Source organism: Pavona decussata, unplaced genomic scaffold (genome assembly GCF_977016875.1).
Source record: "Pavona decussata unplaced genomic scaffold, jaPavDecu1.1 SCAFFOLD_68, whole genome shotgun sequence".
Classification (NCBI taxonomy): Eukaryota; Metazoa; Cnidaria; class Anthozoa; order Scleractinia; family Agariciidae; genus Pavona; species Pavona decussata.
Genome location: NW_028145487.1, coordinates 467,706 through 487,543, shown reverse-complemented (window position 1 = coordinate 487,543; position 19,838 = coordinate 467,706). Strand labels below are relative to the sequence as shown.

General features: G+C 38.0%; 1 protein-coding gene, 1 long non-coding RNA gene and 1 pseudogene across 8 annotated transcripts in view; 1 reads left to right on the top strand and 2 right to left on the bottom strand.

The window, feature by feature from the left end:
- LOC146477859 (uncharacterized) overlaps positions 1-19,838 on the top strand; it is a 39,123-nt gene that overhangs the window by 6,988 nt on the left and 12,297 nt on the right. The window lies entirely within an intron of this gene.
- Positions 1-19,838, bottom strand: part of LOC146477860 (QRFP-like peptide receptor) — a 32,371-nt gene that overhangs the window by 3,971 nt on the left and 8,562 nt on the right. Inside the window, exons 3-4 of one of the 7 annotated variants that reach the window (XM_085112943.1) lie at positions 12,947-13,006; positions 7,940-8,045 (exon numbers count right to left, since the gene is read on the bottom strand). The gene's annotated coding sequence lies outside the window, so the exon portion shown is untranslated. Of the gene's footprint in view, positions 1-1,917; positions 1,998-7,615; positions 7,736-7,939; positions 8,046-12,942; positions 13,007-17,348; positions 17,435-19,838 lie in introns of those variants that run through there. The other 6 variants (XM_085112939.1, XM_085112941.1, XM_085112942.1 and 3 more) reach the window with 6 other exon arrangements.
- On the bottom strand, positions 3,651-4,769 carry LOC146477861 (uncharacterized; annotated as a pseudogene).

The window sequence follows — 19,838 nt, the reverse complement described above, 5'->3', positions numbered from 1 at the left end:
ACAAGGTTTGATAACAAATTTGTTCTTTGATATTAGGGGTTAATTCAAAGGTTTAAACCTCTGGTGTATGGGATCACTTCGTCATTTCTCATAAAACGCTTAGCTGTTCACTGACTCTGAAATTAGTGCATTCCATTGGCCGGAATCAGAAAAAACTGAATATTCTCGAGATGGCAACCAGTTACTCTTACCTACACGCGAAATTATATTCTACCAAGTTTGCGGATCCAACTTAATAGAATTGTTTGTGTGTGTCCTGACCCTAGCTTGATGACGTCACTAACTTTGATAAAAATGATTGTTTGTAGTACGTAGGCTTTAAGGCTACCTTATTAGTTCGTGACTCCTCTATTGGCTCTTCAGAGTCACTATCTTTTGAATTGATAGGGTCTAGTTAGGCTTCAAAACCAAAATTTTCGGCTTAAAAAAAAACTTAGAAACATCCGTGCACTTGTCTTGGAAGGTTTATTGACGGAAGCCAAAACGCAGTTTGGCATTCAGAAAGGAAAGTGCGAGTTTGCAGAATTATGAAAATCGCAGTAAATAAAGCAAGATGCTTATCGAAAAATTCGCGTTTATTTAATGAATATGAACGTAACTTTTGAAAAATTCGCGTTAATTTAGTGTAACGTAAATTTTCTTCGCGTTGTCAACGTGCATTGTTAACTGATTTCCTATAACAAGGTAATTAACGTTATACCCCACATGACCGGAAATAATTACTTCGGGCAAGACACTAGTGCTGTCATTAGTGTGATGAGTGGCATTGTTTTACTCTCTTGTTAATTGCTTTCCACACGAGATGATTGTAGCTTGAGTAACTATACTTGTATACTTTATCCTATACCACGCACATTTCGCAAAGACTTTAGCCAACAATGCTAAGTCCGTTGCAAGAATCATTGTACGGTACTGGCGTATATTAACTTTACCGGTTCTCAGTCATTCCTATCTGAGTGGATCGTTAAGTACTAAAGTAAGACAGTTTTGCTCGGTTGCAGTTGAATTTGACGCTAGGCATATCCAGGTGGATTTTATTGAAGCCTTCCAAAATCCTTTAAGATTAAAACAAGGACACAATTCTACCACTTTCCCTTTGCAAAATATTAGAAACAAGTGGTATCTTATGAAAGTGTTTCTGTTTAGTTTTCATTTGATTTTTCGCATGCATCACACTTTGGGGTTTTTCATGCAGCGGACTCAGTCGCACATTAAAATCGTTTTACAGTGAGTGGAGGCAGGAAGCTAGAAATTTTTCATGAGATTATGAGGCTAAAACACCCTCGACATTGAAATTAATATAAAAGTTCAATATTTGACTGTATACGTTGCTAGGTGCGCAATGGTCATTTGAAATGCTACTTCTCGAGCGCTGTCCTTAAATACACTCGAACTCTCCTTCACGTAGTACCGTAAGAAGAAATTAAATGCATCTGAAATTTGGAAAGGTGTAGCTCTCCAGATTCAAGCCCTTTTTCAAGCATGGACCGAAATGAATTCGTATTTACTTCATTACACAAAACGTCTCGAATAGAGTCTTTCAAGTACATAGTGGTATTAAATTCCCTTCAGATTTTACAACTGAAGAGAATGATTCAATGTGTGGTTTGGATTCAACAAGAAGTGGATATGTGACTAATTGTGCCATTAAGTAACCAAGTGTCCATCTTGACTTCAAGTGGGCTACTTAGTTTCTGCCATTTCTTTGTTCACTGTTGTTCTTGAAACGTTAACGTTACCAGCGAGTACTATTTCGCTTGCCAACTGTAGGTTTTGAGCTACTTCTACAGCAGAAATTACCCTTCACAAATATTTGAAACCCAGTTATACGACATACCTTGATCACCTTGGCCGCATAACGTTCAACCATATGTATGATCGTAATGAAAGCATTAAAGCCCAAATCTTGCGACTCACCCGAGCGTGTTTTCTCGTCGCCTCTTTTTAAGCAGCAGGGAGCCTGTTTCACACTTGCCCAATTTGACGCTCCTCAATTACCGAGGCTGACGATAGTTTGCGAAACTTGCAAACTTAGTTCTTTTGCGAGAATTTCGCTATGTGGTGATTCCAGTGACGAGTAGTCCACTGCATGCGGGAGTCATCAACTGACTGTATTCACTCGAAGTTATTCCATATACGGAATTTGTATGGTTCAGTAATAACTTGGAGGGTGGATATATAATGACGTTAATAATACACTGCTTGGAATAATTGATCAGTGTTATTAAGCTACAGGTCGGTTATAGGGTTATAGTCAAGGTCACACACCAATTTATTTTGTTACGATATTTTAATTAAACAGTCGTCTGCGGCACTGAAGAGCATGAAAAATTGCACTAATTAGTTTGTTTTGCGGAATTATCAATTTCATTCAAATTTTGTTTTGTTATTCTTTTTTGAGATTCTCCACAGCTGAATCTTTTCCATGCATCCCATTTTCAGTATTTGACGAAACATTGTACTTACGTCTTTAGTTATGCTCTTCCCAGCACACGTCCTTATCTTGTTTCCTAACTGTTCAAGATCTCTTTTGATCATTTGAGAGTTTGAGCACTGAGCAGAATACTTTGGAATGGCGTCGTATTACAATTTCTGCGAAAAAGTAATTTTTACTGCAAGTTATTTTTATCTAGAACTGTTGGCTTGTTCATCTATGGGTTCATACCAGGAAATGACAAACGCTACCTCAAAAATGCACCATCCTATTAATGGTGCACAGTTCATTCTGAAGGAAATGCAGTCATACGGCTTAGAATTCTTGCATGGAGTTCTGGCAACTGTCATCGTAGCGAGTCTTAAAAATAAAGTCCTGATCTGAACCTCCAAGATAACCGACGTTAGTAACTGTCTAGGTCGTTATCTGTTTTATTTGACTCCATGGCTTTGTGCATCTATAACGATTACTTTGCACTATTTTATTTAAAATTGTGATTTTGTATCATCATTGTATTCATCACAAGTCTCGTATTCTAATTCAACTCTTTTGGTTCCCTTCCTAAAATTGACTCAGGAATGTCGATACAGGAAGCTTCTCAGTCTTCCGGAAGGTCTATTAGCTGCTGACGCTTCCATTGACATTTAAGTTAAACTGGTTCTTCAGCTGAAGCTGAATAAAGATTTTATGGTTTTCGTGACAACTATGCAACGATGTTTCATCGTCGTGCTTGTCAGATCCATAGATTGCATCAGTCTTGGACATGTACGAACTGGAAGAATGCTCCAATCACTATCATTTTGTCTTTTTGTTTTCTTTTTTTTCACTCTTCTCATTTTGGTATGCCCACAAAATCTGACGAAAATGTCAAACTGACTAAAAATATAAATAACAAAAATAACAAATAAAATGAATGTCCGATGACTAAGACACGTCTCTATCCAATATTACGTGCAACTTACTTTGTAACTTTGAGACATCCCTAGCTGACTTTGCCCAAGACGTACTGACACCAATAAAACCCAACTTACTTTACCAGTTTTCGGATTAGATTGATATAAAAATAATTATCAAAAAGTGTCAAAAATGGTTTGAAAGAAACAGAGACGTTTCGGGCATATAACCCTTCTTCAGTGTGGAGAAAACCGTCCGGTTTTCTTTTCACTGAAGAGGGGTTATATATCCGAAACGTCTTCTTTTTTCTTTCAAACCATTTTTGACACTTTTTGATAATTATTTTTATATCAATCCAATCCGAAAACATTTTCAAGTGTCACGCATCTCCAAGGAACTTTCCTTTCTCCGTTCATTACTTTTCCAGTGTCGAAGTGTTAAATAAGCATGCGTTTGGCTGTGGATAGGCAGAATGGAAGTGCACTGCAACTTGAAAACGTTGGACCTTCTTAAGTCCTAAAAACTCGTGATCACCCGATATAGTTTGCTCGGCGTCTCTTTAACATAAATCACGTGACATCTTCTTAATGTTTTGAAAGGTTCCCGCGTTTGAGCGACTGGGTAAAGTCTGTGTCAAATACCGCGATAATCAGTACCCTGCTGAGGTTGCTTATTAAAATAACTGCTGGTGGGATACAACTGAATAGATGACGTTACAATTGGTGAAACGTCGCGAAGTCCTTCAAAGTTATGGAGTTTTTACTGTGATCAATGAATGTTCATCCACTTTTGTTGATGTCATGTCCAAATAGGTGGCGCGGGAGATTGTTCCAAATTTTGATGATTTTTACAAAGAAGGTCGGCGTACTTCAGCTTTTGCTGATTCCGCGTTTGGATCTTATAGATGGATGATTAGCTTTAGTGTTTTTGCTTTTACAATACTCGCAGTAGTCATTGAAGTCCAGGCCATTTAGTTCAAACACTGTCTTGTAACATTCCACTATTAAAGAACGGTTACTCTCTTCGATGTTCAAGTGTGTTCCAAGTTAACAATTTAAGTCGTTCTTCGTTAACTCGCGTGGTTTTTGATCGAGGGTGATTCTCGACGCTCTTCGTTGTATTTTCTCGATAGCTAATTTATCTCTGACTAAGTAGGTTGACCCAAACATACTGGGCATGCATATTCTAAGATCGGTCTTACCAATGACTTATAAAGCATAGAGAAAATTTGTTTGTTCTTACTGTCAACTGTACGTTTTAGTAAGTCCAACACTTTGTTTGCTTTATTTACTATTGCATTTACGTGATTTGACCAAGATACTGAGTCTCTTTACACGTTAACGCGCGCGCCTTGGTCTTAATATGAGTTGACAGATTTTAATTCTGTATTTGACAGGTAGTAAGGATGTTTACTTCTGTCATGCCTGTGTGTTATTCTCATTGCTTCACATTTCCGAAGGTTAAATTTAACTTGACAGCTCCTTGCCCAGTTTTCTGGGCCTGGCTGTGCGAACGCCAATCCACGATTAAAAGTTAACCCAGGTTTTCATCTCGCTCATTAAAAATGATTTTAAAGGTTCATTTTAAGCTAATGGTAAAGAAAAGTCGAAGGCAAAAATTAGGGACAAAAATCTTTTGGAGGAATCCTTATGGATTAGTAAATATACTCGAATCAAAGTTCACGTTAACCCAGGCCCTGATTAGCTTAATCGGGCTTTGAACAACTGGGCCTTAGGTCCAGCTGTAGCACTGATGTCTCTTAGGCATGATTAAATTCACGATAAAGGCGTTGTATCATGACGCTATCACACGGCAAACAGTTTTATAACAGATGTAACGACATTTGGTATGTCATTTTACGTAAATTCGGTTGGAACGTCCTCGCCATGTTCTTTAGTAAGATTTGCACGTTGTGACACCTAGCTGAAAACGTTGAAAAAGAGTTGGATCCAGTACTGCGACGAAAAGGCAAGGGTGTTTTAGAAATCTTAATTAAGAACATTGCGAGGAAGTTTAAGCCGAATGTCGGCGCTACTTGTTTCAGCTAAACGTTTCTATGAATAAATAGTCGTTATCGCTGATGGCATTAGGAAAACGTGTTTCCGATACTGGCATTAGCGATAATGTTTTAAAATACCTCGTACGCGGGTATTCATTAACTGAAACTGTTTGCTTGATAATTTTTAAGCATTCTTTCACTTGAAATGTGTGTAACGGACCAGATTGTGTTCGGCACGTTACTTCGCCAAACAAACTTGTCCTTTTTCATTGTCGCCTTAATTTTTTTTTTTTTCAAGAAGGCTAATAACGCGAAATTGTAGTCACAAACGAAAAATATATCAGGGCGTTCTATGAAATTAAAGAAATGTGATGACATAGCTCGGTGCCATTTTTTCTTTTTGGTCATATATTAAATTAAATGAATTGCTAAACGATGTGGATTATTAAGTTATTGGCTGTTATCATTTAATCTAAGCGCCTCAAGCGATAGTGCAGTGATACCTGTTTTTACAATCATTATTAAAGGTAATTTAAAAGATGTCTAAGCACATTACAAGGATATCAGCACATAATCGGGACTAATTTTGATGAAGCAATTGTCATGTAATAATTAAGGTGATTGCAAGATTTATAGACTGCGCGTAGTCCATGAAATGAAAACGGAAACAAGCCCTTAGGCGTGAAATAAAATGCATGCCGAGGTTATTTCAAGCAGAGAACTTGCATTGTTTTTGAGGCTTGAACATTACAACAAAATTGGATAATTATATATTTTCATGAACTATCGGTGTAAAAAAGGTCAAATTTTATTTCCAAGGGTTACAATTCACACAAACATCGATCAAGACAGAAAAAAAGTGTTGATGAACAGTTTCAGTGGACGCTACCGTTTGCGCCACTTCTTTACAAGGCACGCGAATGTCAAAACATCCCATTAGTTAAAATTTGTGTCAGAAAGTTTGGTGATAAGGTTAAAACATTCCTTTGCACTGCAGATCTTAGAAAGAGGGTCAATGACACTCTATATCAACCCAGCCTTCGTTCAGAAGCTGGTTATAAACGGTAGGAGTGATCAGTCGTGGATCGTATCTTGTTTATATGGATTAAAATGAAACGATTTTTAATATGCTGATGTTATCAGAGATCCGGAAACCACATCTGAGGGTTGTACAACAGTGATATATCAATACTAATTATAACGAATCTGTTATTAAGAAATGTTGCTGAATTATGTTGAATGCGTTTTTGGAAACGTGACTTACAGTTCATCTGCGCGAAAAGTCTACCAAACGTTAGCGTAAGGACATGATGCACTTGAATTCAGAGCAAGCACAAAGTGATTAAAGCTATAAATCCGATCTGAAATAAAACTGACGGGATTTACACTGATAAAGTCATTGAAATGTTTAAGTTGTTTTGAAATGAACTCACGCAATTCAGTTTGCGGGCTAGCAAATTAAAACTACTGCAACTACTGAACGATAATGTCGTCATATTTTAAGACATCGTTGACCATTGAAATTGGACAAAACAGTATGGTATCGGAAGTCGTCACTCAAGCATAGTGTAGGTCGCTTGCAAGTAGAGGCATGAACAGACGTGGATAGTTTAGAAATGTTCATGTCATGTCGCAGTTGAAAAAGAAAAAGAAAATGCTATGACAGTTTTTGAGTATCCATGACGTAACAAAACTTTAACTGTAGCCTACCAATAGTTACTCGATGGTATTCAATAATAACACAAGAATAAACGTAACGGTAAAAAACAGCTTTAGCTGTAAATTATAGTTTTGCCTCTATTCACCTGTTGCTTTTGCTTTTATCGATTGTTTCAGCAAGTTAATTGCCATTGAAGACCGCGAAATTAGATTTTATGCTTAAAGGACTCAGTTCTTTTCTTCCGATTTGTTGCACCGACAGCTAGCTGGCACAAGTTTGCCATCTAACACCACTTGCATATTGTTTATCTCGGACGGAGGTTTGCGAACACCCCTCCTAACTCGCTTTGTTTCTGTGCTTTAAATCACACTGTGTTGCAACTGCGCCATCTTCAACGTTAACATTCATTTATAGAGCTCATTAGCAGTAAGAGTAACAGGGCAAGAAAATTGCTCTACGCGGCTTATATTTAAGCCATAAAAAGCAAAGAATTGGTGGCAGAGCAATGCCGAGAAGCTGTTCACAGCTACAAATGGCAATAATTCATTCTGCACCCTTTGGCGCACGAAAGGTCATTTAGCTGCCTAAATCTCAAACGTAAATTAATTGGTTTTACATGTCCACTTACCAGACACCCGCTTTATCGGTACGGCAAACAACAGTGACCCCATAGCCAGTACAAGCCGTTTATCTACATTTTCTCTGATGTATCCGCTTTAATATCGAAACGTAATCTTCCAGCTTATTGTATGGCTTGGGAGTAAATAAGGGAATATTGCGTACGCCGAAAATGACCTCCCGCATTGCAAAGCATGCTGGAAAGATTCTATGCATTTCCTAACTGCCACAGTGTCCATTGTAATCAAGTGTCGCCAAAAGCTCATTAATTTAATCCCATGAAAGTCGTGTAACCAGCAAAGATCTATATGTAATTTATCGATTGTATTTTTACCTCCACCATTCTGTTATCAAGAAGTATTTTTTGTCCCTATTCGCCTGACTGACTTGGCAGATTTAATATGTAAGTCTCTTTTGTTCCTGATGACATCCTTTATACCCTGATAAGAATAGAAATGTAAAGCCTCTTCTGGTGACAAAGCTTTTTATAATGTAATCAGGTTTAGTAGATACGGTACAATATTGGCTAACCTTCTAAATTGTAGCTGAGATTGAAGAACTGATCTGATGCAATCCAATTGTGAAAACCAGTGCTAAGAAATGTTTGTGTCTGCAGAACAGAAGGGTTTCTGATCTGTTTTCTGTAGAAGCCTGAGCAAATAAGTAGACCTATTGTGTTTCTGAATAGAACTAACAGTGAACCATTCTCTCGGCTTGATCATGATAATCTGCGTTAATTCAATTCAATTCGTTTAGTTATCACTGGGCGCTCTAAGAACAATGCCTTCGGACACAGAGCTACTTTAAGAAGGCGGTTGAAATATCTAGCGCCATCGATCATCCATTTTCGCGTAATAACTTCGTTGACAGTTTTGGTTTTATCTTTAAATATCTTTATTCTCCGCATAATACATCAAAACTGTAACAATTATTGACCAAAAAGCCTCGCTAATGATGGTAGTACTATCGAAACGTTGGACTGCATTAGATATAAAACTGACAAGCGAGAAAGAAATTAGGGTCTATAAACATCTTGTTAAGTGTTAGTGTATATAAACATATCGTTAAGTACACCAGCATAATCGATTAAATGCTTCAAGCGGATGTGCTCTGTTCTGTTCGTGGTAACTCTTGAAGTTACTTTTAATACCCGGATAATCCTTATAACTGCCGTAACAAAAATTAATTTAGTAAGAAAACAACAAAATAGTTGTCTTAAGGTGCAATAATAGCGACAATATATAATATTAACCTTTACAAACAAAAAATACTTCTGCCGTTTTTTAATTTTACTAATTGTAGCTTGCTCTTACAAAGCTTCAGTACTGTCAATTTCATAAAGTGCTTTATTGTTATAGTTCACAAATATTCACAAGCAAATTGCCTTTTCAAAATGGTCGGCTTCTTAAAACGACCTGGGGGGCATTAAACAGTCCCTTGAATTTTTTTCAAGTGCTGATAAAACTGGAATGTTTCGAAGAGTCGGTGCCCAAAAAACCCGTGCGTGCATAATATTTCCAAGTGCTACTGAGTTCGAATGTTTGGTAGACTGTTCACAGTCTCCCTGTTTTTCCGTGGGATTGTCGAGGCTGGTACGCTTCGATGGAGCTGTCGCCATCTTGGTTTGTAAAAGAGAGCGCGATCTGGGGAGAGTGTCTGAACTACCGAGGGGAGCGGGGTGGGGGTTAGTTGAGTGGGAGAGGGGGAGCCAAAACAGATCAGAAACCCTTCCATTCTGCAGACACAATGGTTTTCACGATTGGATTGGATTGGATCAGATCAAAAGGCAAAACTGAGGGACTCCAGGATTAGCTTAATCGGGTTTTGAACAACTGGGCCCAGGCTTTAAAAAAATATTCCATCACATTTATTCCAATAATGTCATTCTTTGTCAAAACGTGTTTGATTGATACTGACTGCTTATTTGAACCCGTAAGTTTCTTTTCTTAAGGTTCTGCCACTTTTAAATTGCTCAATGCCTCTCCGAACATAGTAAAATCCTCCGCCGTGTGAAAAAAAACCAACAAACAACGTCGTATAATTTTCATAGAATTTAAAATCTGAAAAGATACCAGGCCAAAGAAGTTTTTGTTATGTACTTGGAGTAGAAAGTATACAATTGCATTTTAATTATTCTATGATTTTATTTATCTGTAAGACCCTGGCAAAGCCTTGGCCGGAAAAATTGTAGGAAAGGTATGGAAAATTCAAGGGGATATGCTTTGCTTAGAGAATCAATGGAAACAAAAAGTTTGCATTTAAGGTGATTCCCTCAAAATAGAAGTTGTTTTCTCAAACTTTCTTGATTGTTCACTACTATGTATTTTTTCAAGAAATGTAATAAAAAAGGATAGGTCACCGTGTCTACCCCACGACCGCTTACAATCTTCGCTTTCAAAAATGAGCTTATTTGTTCAGTCACTGCCATGTCTGGTGGTAAAAAAAGTTACTTAGATAAAGCATAACTTAGAAAAACGTTATACATGGAATGTATGAAGCATAATCGGCAATTAAATATACATTTCTTGGCAGGGAAGCACACTATGAAGCAGTATTGACCCGAAACGTTTCTTGCCTGCGAGTTCTCAGAATCGCTATTGGTGGGCCAGCTCGTATTTCTGGCAATACCTTACTTTCTGTGAGTCAATTTTTCTAAAACTTTTAAACATATAGAGGGTAATATTAAGCTAAGTTAAAATAACGAGATAAGAAAGATTAGTCACAGTGCTCATTTAGGAAAAAATAACTATTTAGTAATTGGCTGGGCTTAGCATCAAGCAAAACACACCATGCTTTCAACGTGCGCGCGCCAAATGACGTAAGAAATTATTCTTTTTAACCAACAATTTGATAAGCTTTGTTTCATGCAACAAAACCAATTGTACTTCTTAAAAGGTAAGAGGAAACTTAGTTATTCGTGCACGACTGGTGAAACATTCCGCTTCTCTTTGACCATTTACAATTCCGAATAATAGCTGACATTTAACAACAAAACAACAACAAGCCGACCGCTGGGAACTATTTGTAAAAATGTCTAATTGGCCCGCTGAGTTGGATATACCCCCTAAACCTTGTGTGTAGTTTGTGGGCTGAAGTTCGGGATAACCACATGGCATGCATGGCGCAGCAATTAAGTCTAATCAGAATTCTTTGGCCTCGAGCTTTACTAATAGTTCTTCGCGCGGAGGAAACAGCTGCTGATAGTTGTCACTTGACGAGTAATTTTGAGAACGGTGGCGTACATGTTCTGGATCGAAGAACCTAGGATATACGTGCGTATTGTAGTGGCGGTAGATACAAAAGCATCATTGGAAAAAACTAGGTACTTTAAACAGAACTTTTACTATAACCAGCACCAAAACTTGGTCGCAATATAATTATGTTAAATGTTCTCAATTTAAATACATTTTTAATTTCCAGAAAAAAAAGAGCAGCGTTTTGAAACTGCGATTAAAAGTAATACATATTTCAAACGTAATGTTCATACATTTGATTTGCTAGAAGGTGTATAAAGTATAAAGACAAATGAAATAGTTTACAAAGCTAGACGAAGTATGATGATTGGAAAAACAAACGAAATATGTTGATAACAAAGACCAGCTTGAGGAAACATGAGCATACAGCATTTTGCTGAAAAGGAACTATAAAATTTATTCGCTGTAGCTGTTGTTAGATTGAGCTCTGTTTAAATTTGTATGACTCTGTTGGCTCAGGAGCCTTCCATAGTTAAAGAGACCACTCCCAAGCAGGAATTACGTTCGTAAAGACGGAAACTATGAAAACACCAAAGTAGAAAAGTTGCCATATGGATTATATTAATATAAATTACTTCAATATCTCCCTATTTCAGGAGCGATTTTCAAATGCACACGGAGAAGCTGTTTAGAAATCTGAACGACATCTGGATCACCTTTTAACTTTGACAACTAGGAATTGTTTCCATTTCCTTACGTGTTATGTTTATGTCACTATGTCTCTATAGGCCCGTTTCTTTTTGGTCATTTTCAAACTGAAAAAATTCTGGGGTTATGATTCGTGGGCGTTCTTGCTTCGGTTAATGGTGGGCTTGACATATTGGCGTTATCTTATCGTCTGTTGTACACATTTTGCAGGTCGACACTCTCACCTGCTAAGTCTAATTGAAAATTTGTTATCGTGAAAGAAACGTTAAAAAAAAATGTAAAGCAATGTCAATTTAGTGGTCCCTAAGCAAAATGGGGAACGGGGAGCAAGGATGGCGTAGTGGTGAGAGTGCTCGCCTCCCACCAACCGGTTTCGATTCCCGTACTCGGCGTCATATGTGGGTTGAGTTTGTTGTTGGTTCTCGTCCCTGCTCCGAGAGGTTTTGCTCCAGGTAATCCGGTTTTCTCCTCTTCTCTGAATCCAATATTTCCAAATTTCAATGAGAGTGTCTCCATACTGCAAAGGGTATTTGATCATCTCGTCACGAAATTATGCCCCATACAAATTCATAAATTTTAATGTTAAAAATTCAAATCTCTCAATTTTTTTCGTGTGAGGCAAATCTTATTCAGCATAAAATTTTAGTCTTTAAAAGTTAAGCTGTCCCTCTTCCTCGACGGCGCAGCATGCAAAGAAAACAATACGCTACAAAGCGATTTAGCGCTAAACTGAAGTTGTTGTGGTGTGTGGTCAAATAAACAAATTAGAACAATTCATTTAGCCAAAACGATACTACTGAAATACTTTGGGGTGTAGATGTAAATTGATCTTCGCAGCTTTCTCTCCTATCGGGGCCAATTGTATTTTAACTGGCGGTGTACACTTGAAAAACTAAATTGGATGACCAACAGACGTGGAAAGGGGATGCGCAAGCCACCTTCTGAAGAATTGCAGTTACATCGAGAAAATACATATTTCATTTTATTTTTCAACAGTAGAGGGGTTTAATTTGTAATTGAAAATTTGCCGTATCGTCGAAACGTATATCGCCGAAATCCATGTGCTAAAACATTCAACTGCAAAGATGTATCAGTGGTGGCATGTTTTGTTGAAACTATACCGTTTGCGGTTTTTGCAGTCTTAATCTTCAGTAAGAGCTGTTGAAAAAGTCATTGAATCCTTACTGGTTTCTTTTAGTAGATAATTTTGTAAAACAGATGATAATCGTTACACAGTAGTAAGTGCCAGTATATTGAACATCGTACTGTGCCGGCTATCCTTGGTCAAGTTGAGAAAACCGAATTTCTCCTGATTTAATATAGGCGGCTAGTCTTTCAAATCCGCACAGACCAATGCATCATACATCTTTAATACACTGTAGACTATTACCTAAAGCAAAATTACTGCAAAAATAATAAAAATGCCGTAAAGTACTTACGCCTACTGAAAGTTTCACAGCAGATAGGTCCTTCTGGCTTGTGGCTGTCGCATCCAACACCTAAAATATGTGAAAACAAATCTGAAAAATAGTTCTATTTATTTATACAAACACACTGATTACATCTGGTAAGAAATGTCTAGATCCTTCCTGACCATTTCCGTGCCGAGTTTCATTAAATTGAAAATAGCCGTTTCTGTCGGCAATTATCCAAAACATGTTGCTCAAATTGTCACCAGATGATTTACTCGAGAACAATTACCTGTACAAGTGGCTTCCTGAAACTGATCCATTTATTAGTTTGATCAGATTTACGGTACTTTAAATGCGGTGTTCCTTCTCTGTGTTGACATTTATGATTCTAGTGTAAGATTGGTTAGTTCCGTCAATATATTATTTTTGAAACCCTTAATTGTCCTTTATGGCCCCAGTGAACGGAAAACCGGAGTATATGGTAGAGAAGCGTATAATTATTCTGCAAAACGTCTCAACAAGTTCCCAAAGGGAGGGACTATAGAGCCCTGGAGGCCTGAAATGTTTGACGACTCTCGGAGCTCGGAGCCTAAATCGTTTCTGTACTTAAAGCCCTGACAGAAATGTTGATTCTGGCTAAATCAAGCTATGATTCTACTGTCTTCGGAGTTCTGGAACCGTAAACCCCTTATGGTCAGCGACTCTCCGAAATTAATAATTAACAAATCTACTAACAACTAGTGACTCGTAACACACTGGTTATCTCGACAGAGAGTCTGTTGTTGGTGTTAAATGAAAACTGCTTCAATGACCTAACCTACCAATTTAAAAATAAGTATTATCACTAGCAAAAGCTAAGAAAGTTACATATGCATGTTGTGTGAGATGTACTTGCCGGAGACCTAAGCGGCCAAAATTCTATTAAGAAAAATTGGCAAAAACTGCTACGTTAAATTACTTTGAGAGGCAGCGATTTTTGTTGCTGTTGTTTTTTTTTTACCAGCAACCTCTTTTCAATTATTTTTAAAAGTGAAGCTTTGAAATAATATGAAGTATTCAGGTTTGGATATTGTCCCGGAAGAATTGACGACAAAATGGCTGTCTGAGCTGAGGTTCACGCTAGTCATGATCAAAGCATTTGCAAGAGAGAAGCTTTTTAGCTCAACATTAACTGGGCCGTTAAAACTCTTAAAGTCTGCTGTAGGCCTGCTGAAATACGTTGTTTACTTTCAGTTAGAAAAAATAAACTACAAGTAATCGTAGATTGGTTTGTTGGAAGGTAATGTGCAATTTTATGTATCGATGACCCCTTTTGTCCGTGAGCAGTAAATTATTTTATTGTTTAGCACAAAAGTTAGTTTGTTCATCAAACTCAACACAGGCATTAACAGCAAGGTAGAGTTAATCAGTGCTGATTTTGGAGGCGTGATCGTGTAGTGTGCACTTAGTTGTTCGGGACAACCACAAAATCACGATCACAGCGAGTTCTGATAACCCCTGGATTGTAGCCAGTATAAATACATGTGTTAAATCGTAGAGAGCTTGTTAAAAGCATTGGCCACAAATTGAGAAAACGAATGTATAACTAACAATGTTTTACGCGCCATTTTTATCGAGACTAGCGCAGCCTTTCTTTTTACTTTGGCTGTGGTTAGTTCGACACGACGTTTATAACTTTGATTTTAATGTTATAGAGTCACCAAATTTAGAGCCACAAAACGTTCTGGCGTTTTGCTTCATAGCTTTAGTTCTCCCGAAGTTATGGAGATGGTGGAATCCGTTCTCAATTTTTTAGGTACAATGGACCGTATTTGGGTGACAGTATGACAGAGTCCTTAGTTCATACAAGACCGTGACAGAGTTTACTCGGCCCGGCTTCCTTTAGAATATACGATTATTTCAAGTGTTTGTTCGCCGAAGATATCCCATGTCATTGTGAAGTAATTTTCTGTCCCCTTATAAAGTCTGTCCACCGAAGCACGGAATTGTACAATGGCTGTAAGGCTGCCTTCTACACAGGTTCTTCACACAAAAAAAGGCATCATGGGAAGGCGGCGAAACAGGCACCTGCCTTTGCATGCAAATTGGCATAACAAGATAGTCGTTTGATTGGTAGAGTCATCTAATGGAATGATTTCCTTGTTTGCCTTATTTAACCACCTTGATCACTTAGCAGTAGGTGGAAAATATCGCTACCAACTTGGCAATCAATTATGCAAGTCGAATAGTCTCAGAACGCATCCTTCCTCTCAGTTGACAGAGAAAGGAGTTATTTAGTTGCGCGCTCGTCAATATTCCGACTTTTATTATCCAGTCATACGACAAGGTTCTCAGCAATTTCAAGAGGAAAACCGTGGGCTCAGTCAGACCCATTCCCCACTCCAGAAACTGTGAACAGACTGGTTAGACAGATGAACATCGCGCCGTAGCATAAGTGTATTTTTAGGCATTTCTCGAGGTAGCGTAGCTCTTGTTCCACATAAAAGATCGAGTGTCTCCTATACAACTGACTGCCGATGAGAAATGCACTTATTCATAGCCGCAATTTCCATCTGTCTACCCAAACGATCCCATAATCCCTTACTCGCTACCAGTCTCCACGTAGTTTCTGGATCATGGGGTGGTGAACTGTCCTATGCTTGACCCTATCCATAGTAATATCAGCGGAAACGTGATCCTTAGTCAGCATGCGTACCATTTATGATGTCATCTGGGTACGAAAATTCCTTAACAAGTATAATCTAACGCGCTTCCCACGGGAGCCCGAGTACTTTAGGGCTTCGATAAAGACTACAAAATACAATTAGGGTTCGATTACTCTGAGAAAACCTATATCCAAAAGTCTTACTATTTTGTGGATTACAGTCCTGGGCTAAGACTAGCCTTGTCTAGTAAATTACTAGTCTTCTCGGATAAGGACGATAAACCGTAGGCCCCGTCTCACAACACTTAGATGTTCATAAGCCTGTGGGACGTTAAAGAACCCAGACACTAATCGCAAAGAGTAGGGCGTGGAGTTCCCGGTGTGCTGGTCTGGTCTTTGTGCTGTTTCATGATTTCATGGGTTGGGTGGGTAGGATGAGGTCGCTAATGGACATATGCTGATGTGAACTGCATTTGAATATATATATGAATAGAAAATGCGGTATATAAATGCATTACCATTACCTTTACCATTACCATTAATGTAGTCTTCGGTCACAATGAACTTCTCTGAGAGCTGTTTTGGATAACTGGTTGTTTTAGCATCACTTGCCTGGCAAAGTGCCAAAACAAGCGAACGTGATCAAAATATACAAGAATAACAGCTTTAATTAAACTGTTTACATTTAAAATCTGTTATCTGCAGGTATTATGTTGTTAAGCCTCATCAGAATCTGAAATGCGGTTGACGCCTTGAACAGATAGTGGTTATTTATCAAATCTAAGATCATTGTCAATTCCTTAAAATTGAACTTCGTTTATTGGATTTCCAGCATTTTGATTAGCAAAATGAAGCAACTTTTTCCGCTGATAACCTTGCTGTAAGCTCATAATCCTGCTGCAACCATGAAATATGGCCATCGAACGCATTAGTCACGATGTTAGCTGAGAACAAATATTTCCCCGGAAAGCGTCTAATTAGCTTACTAATAGACGGCAAAAAATCCTTTGCATAATGCCTAAATTTTCTAATTCGTTAATTTTTCAGAAGCGATGTTTTATGAAAATTATTTGATATCGGGTCATATCGGATTTCCACAAACACTTTTATTTCAAACGTGTTTGCCTACTCGTACTCGTCAAAATAGCGTCGAAAACCGTGATAAGGCCTATTAGTAACACTTGCACATGTTAAAAACACCATAATAAATAAAAGCAATCGTCTCGGATTTCCTTTCTCCAACTATGCATGTGTCACTTCAAATAATTCACCCTTCTCATTCACCCACTAGGCTTACATGTAAAATATACCATCACATTTATTCTAACATTCAAATCCTAGCAGTATGCAGGATGCTTGTCCCATATAGCTCAGTGGTAGAGCATCCGAGCTAGTAATTGAAAGGCCTCAGGTTCGACTCCTCATAGGAGCACCCGTATCTCCTTTTGCCGAGTATGCCTGTGTCACTTTAAAATAATACTTCATTCTCAGTCGTCATCACAGTTAAAAATCCAGCATTTTGATTAGCAAAATATAGCAAATTTTTCCGCTGATTACCTTGCTGTAAGCTCATAATCCTGCTGCAACCATTAAAAATATGGCCATCGAACGCATTAGTCACGATGTTAGCTGAGAACAAAGATTTTCCCGGAAAGCATCGCTTAAATTTAAATATCGCGTCTTAAAAAGTTACTGAATTAGCAAATTTAGGCATTGTGCAAAGGATTTTACAGTAAATAACTGTAAGCTAAACACTGGAATTTAGTAAACAGATTTAACGTATACTTACTGTGATCGTTAATTGTCCTCCGAATACAACACACTCTCGTTTAACTAGTCGTTTTCGTGTTGTCCCCTGTAATGGATTCGGGGCTGCTTTTGGCTTGACTGCGCATGCGTTAGCCTATCATGTATTGATGCACGTTGTTTACTCCCCAGGAAAACTGAAAAGCCGCTTTTTGACTTTAAAAAAATTGGCTTTAATAATACGCATTAGGGTCAAGCACTCCGGTAATTCAAGCATGCCACCCCTTTATAAACCAGTCTTAGAGATCCAACAGATAGTTATCTTCACCTCTTAAGAGTCAATGTCTGAGAAAACCGGGCAAAATCTGAAATAGCTGAAAGATGGGGGTCGGCCAAATCATTCCATACTAACATCATAGTTAGGTTAGGTGGACTTATGGATAAATTTACTAAAGTTTACTCTTCAAGTGTTTTGGTATAGGAGATATGAGATCCACTCTCCATCACCCCCTCAGGTCCTAGTTTTTCTGGTAAATTTGACCCAAATTTGACAGCCAGCAAAAACTGTAAAATTTAGCGAAGAGAGTTCGTGTTTTGTACCTGATATAAATGGTCATAGAACTTCTTGTAAAAAGCCAGAGATATGCGAAATAAGCAAAAGTCACTTTACAACATTTATTTTTGGAATACCTATATTTCGCATCTGCGAATGAGCAAGAAATTAGCCATTTTCGAACTCACGCAGAACACACAACTAAATCTTCAGCAACAATCGGATGCTAAAACCAAACACTCTTACCTTCCCTCTATCACAATCATCAATAATCTTTTTGGGCCATTCAAACAGCAAGATGCTTCACCACCTCCATTACTCCTACCACTCGTTGTCATGTACAGCACGACACGACGCAAGCAATGTGCCGATTAAGCCGCTCTTGGATTCCACATTGGATTTCTCCACGGTTAAATATATGCAGTCGACTAAAGTGGTCCCAAAACATCAGAACCTCTTTTTGGCAAATTTAACAGAAGGAAAATTTTAAAAGAAATACGAACTAAACAGAACGACGCCATCTTGAGTTGGATTGCTCTCAAGGGACTGGGACCTACTTATTTTTACTTTGGGTAGGGAGGGGACAGGGAAGAACCTATCGCCGGCGCATTGTTGCTAGAAACGTCTGTTTCATGCTGTTTGTCGCGATAAACAGCTCAAGATCTAAACAAATAATGACATGAACGAATCATGCTCAAAATAGAACCAGCAGAACCGCGCAATAGCGTGAAAAAATAACTTTATTGGATTTTTTTTGAGCGCGCGGCTTTTGATGTACATTTCCACCGTCAAGATATCAGAGATATCCAACTCCCGCGTTCTTCGAAACTCGATAAAGCACGCTAAAGCATGAACAACTAGAATTTTTGAATTTAATAACAAAAATTGCAATGCCTTTATAAGAAAGTTTCCGTTTAGTAACTTCGAAAGAAGTACCGTTATTTGACACTTGTACTACATAACACTAGTAAAACAAATCTCTGTACAATGTAAAAACAAACTGATCACAGTTATTACTCAATAAATTGACCCTCCTAGGTTAATCTCTCTACTCGACACGCTCCCCTCTGAATCACTGAGGAAAGCTGAAATATGATCTCTACCTTTACCGCAAGGCAATCAGATTGGATGTGTGAAATAAGTAGAAACAGCGTCGTGGAATTGTTCTACCTTTAAACTAAACTGCGTAAAACTAAAGATAACTGACGGAAAATCTGCGCTTGATATTTAGAAAAAAGAATTTTCCTTGCAGATCCCCTTTGGGTTGGAATTTCCTTTTTCCTATAGATAACTGCCTTTTCCAAGGTAAGTTTGTTTTTGCTTCCGATCTTTTGTTTACTTATTTTGAACTTTGCTAGTTCCGTTGGTCTGTCAATGAACACATGTCGTGAAGCGAAATATTTACCTAGGAGCCCTCACTGAATACGTCATTTGTTTTTAATAAAAGCGTTGGACTTATCATTCCGGCTTGCCATGTACACCAGAAGGCCCTTAGGAGTATGCGCTTTTTGGTTATAAAAGCTGCTGTTGAAAAGTTACACAACAAATTAACAAAAAATTAGGTTTGGCTGTATTATATCTCCGCTTTGATACCTTGATAAATATGATAGGAGACGGGAAGGAGGAGCTGCCGGACCGTCAAGAACGCTAATCAGAGAATAAACAAATAACATCAAGTTAACGTAGAATCTGCAACGCCTAACTCTTAAACTCTACTGGAATCATCACAAAATTGTCTCCGGGTCGAATAAATAAAGAAGTTATATATCGGTCCAAGGAAACAGTAATCTTACTATTAATTCAAAACATTCACCTTAAGCTTGCCCTCAAATTTTGAGGTAGCATCCTCCACTTTAAATCTGCTTGAATGGCCTTTTCGACGAGTGTTTATAATACACAGCGCTGAAACAATATTTCAAATGTTGATTTCAATTGAATGAGATGTTTGTTACATCATAACAAAACAACGCATTTGA